The following is a 3,465-nucleotide window of genomic DNA, read 5'->3' as shown; positions in this document are numbered from 1 at the left end:
AACCGTATGAGTTGAGCCATGATTCACATAAAACTAGATCACCATCCTCTCTCTCTCTCTCTCTCTCTCTCTCTCTCTCTCTCTCTCTCTCTCTCATCACATTCAATCATGATTTTTCCTTTCCGTACACCTCATTTCAAAATTTATCGCGTTTCTACTTAATATTACTTTCTATATTTGTCCTTTAATCCTCAATGTAATCTCTCTCTCTCTCTCTCTCTCTCTCTCTCTCTCTCTCTCTCTCTCTCTCTCTCACACACACACACACACACACACACACACACACACACACACACACACACACACACACACACACACACACACACACACACACACACACACACACACACACACACACACACACACACACACACACACACACACACACACACACAAGTACACCTGCAGCACACAAACACCTGCATCCCACACACACACCTCAGCCACACCTGTCCCACCCCTGGTACTGGAATCTCGCCCTCATCGCGGGAGACACAGAGGCGAGCCGCTCATTACCTCTCAAGATGGTCGTAAAGATTATGTAACACCAAATCGCTTATCGTCGTCACCGTGATCAATGGCTGACTACCTTACGTGGCGTTATGATTGGCTAGTAGATTTAATGCTCCTTGCGTCCTCATTGGGGGGAGGGAGAATTTCGTAAACAATATCACTCGCACCACCACCACCATCACCATCATCACCACCACCACCACCACCCCTATCATCACTCTCCCTACTATTGTTGTTGTTGGTTCTTTCTCTCTGTCTCTACTATCATGGTTTCTCTTCTTTTTCTTCTTCTTTTTCTTCTTTTTCTCTTCCCTTCTCTTGTTTTTCGTGCGAGCTGTTTCCAGTGCGTGTGTTTACTTTGCTTGTTTGGAAAGAAGACAATGATGCGGGAAGCTTATTTCTCTCCCTCCTCCTCCTCCTCCTCCTCCTCCTCCTCCTCCTCCTCCTCCTCCTCTCCTCCTCTTCGTCTCGTTGTGTAAATAGCGATAGCAGGTGATAAGATTGCGGAGGGGAAAAAATCCGGTCCTTCATTATTAAACTGTATAAGGTGATGTGGAGTGGTGGTGTTAAAGTGTATATGAATTTGAGCTATTATTCCAAGCATTATTTTTCTGGTTTATGTTGTGATTTTATCGTTGCTGTCGTAGCTGTTGTTGGTATTATTATTATTATTATTATTATTATTATTATTATTATTTTATTATTATTATTACTGTCATCGTTATTATTATCATCATCATAATTATCAACTATCACTATAAACGATGTATTTTTTTCTATTCTCATCATCGTCATTGTCGTAGAGATAAAATACACGACGTATATAAATGGAACAGATGTAAATGTTGCTAGCACTACTTTTATGATAATTATTACTTCTGTTATCGTTATTACCCTGAATTATATTACTGATATCATAAGCATCAACATTATTCACATGTGAGTTTGCTTTCGGAAATCAGGATTGTTAGACGCATGTAATAAATGGCGACTTTATATGAACGTCTCGTGAGTATCAAACATTATTGTCTCCATCACCACCACCACCCCTGCCACCAACACCACGACCATCCATTGCCCGCATTCTGCAGGAAATCATATCATGCATCACTGTGTTACATGACCTCAGATTTCTCACAATAGTGAAAACATTCCCGAGATATCATTTATTTTGATTTTCTCATTCTTGCTCTATTTATTAGCCCGGATAGCTCAGTCGGTAGAGCATTAGGCTTTTAACCTAAGGGTCCAGGGTTCGAGTCCCTGTTCGGGCGTGAGTTTTTCTTCCTTTTTTTTTCCCAAGGCATATTATCTTTATGTAGTCATTGTCAGTACAAGAGTAACACACCACACTCACTTGCATTGTGTTTGACCATTTTCTTCAATCTTCACTCCTCTGATCTAAGAATCTATCACATGTCAGGTTTGGTTACTTCACTGTCAGGAGATTAGGTGATAAATAAAAAAAGAAAAAAAAATCAGCGATCTTAGTGGAGGTAGTTACTGGTTTTCTATCTAATCACTAATGTATTACCAGCAAATCAATCTATCCTTGTTTTTCTCTAGGTAATTAGTGTAGTGATAGGACCTCATTATTATTATCACATACTAGTTTTCCTACACCCAAGATACACAAGCGTTAGACACAGTGTTAAATTATTAGTTGCTACTTATCTATTTATTTATTATTCCTTTATTTTTTTTCACAGTAAGTCGAGGAGAGAGCCTTCTTTTAGTTTTATCCTCTCTCTGTAATCTAGTTTAACCATTTCCCTGTCTTTGCCGTCTTTGGGGAACATTCAAGGCAGCCAAGAAATATAATTAGCATATTCGTACGAAGAACAAAAATAATAACGGGTCCATATTCTATTATTCATGTTACAAAAGTGATTGATATGCCCTAGTGCAGAAATATGTGTCAGAAAATGCTCATGAACTGTGTGTAAAAATGTATCTAAGGTTAATAATAAAAATGAGTAGATAAGAAGACACCATCTCGATATACCGTGAGTTTTTCTGGTAGCTCTTGTTCCCACACACACACATTCTCTCTCTCTCTCTCTCTCTCTCTCTCTCTCTCTCTCTCTCTCTCTCTCTCTCTCTCTCTCTCTCTCTCTCTCTCTGACAGACTCAAATACCTCTGACACTTCCTCAATAATTCATTATCACATCACAGGTTTGTCATCACGATCTTAAAAAAAAAAGAATCCCACAAATTACGACTAACATCTCTCTCTCTCTCTCTCTCTCTCTCTCTCTCTCTCTCTCTCTCTCTCTCTCTCTCTCTCTCTCTCTCTCTCTCTCTCGCACGTCACTCACATCACTCCACTCACAAAAACTGATAAATCACCAACAAGGACGCATGACTAGCGGGCGCTTCTCAGGTGAGCAAATGGAGACATACGTGCGCTCATTAATGGCGCAGGTCGAGGCCGCTGCAGGTGAGTGGGACGCAAGATACGGGTTATACATCACCGAGGAGGGGGATGAATATAGTCTTCACGGCGGGAAAAATGTATAACTTGCACGGTGATGAATGGCAAGGACGGAGTGCATGTGAGGCCGTCCAGGTCAGCCAGAAACGGTGCCTTCCTGATTTATCATCCGTGGAGGGAGAGAGAAAAGATAGAGAATGGAGGAGGGAGAAAGAAAGGGATGGAAGAGAAGGAAGGAAAAGGTGCATGGAAAAGGGAGGGAAGGGAGAAGAGAGAGAGAGAGAGAGAGAGAGAGAGAGAGAGAGAGAGAGAGAGAGAGAGAGAGAGAGAGAGAGAGAGAGAGAGAAAATAACAAAACAAAAACAGTCAGGAAAGCAAGGAGGCTGAGACATACTTATTGACAGACAACAGATATATAAACGAAATGAGAAATAGATAGATAGGCATACGAATGGGCAGACGGAGAAACAAACAGACAGACAGACAGACAGACAGACAGACACACACCTATAACTAT

The 3,465-nt window shown here is 41.0% G+C and overlaps 1 non-coding gene across 1 annotated transcript; it reads left to right on the top strand.

Moving 5' to 3' along the window:
* The first annotated feature begins 1,714 nt into the window (after positions 1-1,714).
* On the top strand, positions 1,715-1,787 carry Trnak-uuu. Its single transcript has one exon. It is a non-coding gene; the product is annotated as a tRNA-Lys (tRNA).
* The last annotated feature ends 1,678 nt before the right edge of the window (positions 1,788-3,465 follow it).

Source organism: Portunus trituberculatus, chromosome 31, assembly GCF_017591435.1.
Source record: "Portunus trituberculatus isolate SZX2019 chromosome 31, ASM1759143v1, whole genome shotgun sequence".
Taxonomy (NCBI): domain Eukaryota; kingdom Metazoa; phylum Arthropoda; class Malacostraca; order Decapoda; family Portunidae; genus Portunus; species Portunus trituberculatus.
This window is presented reverse-complemented; position numbering and strand designations above follow the sequence as displayed.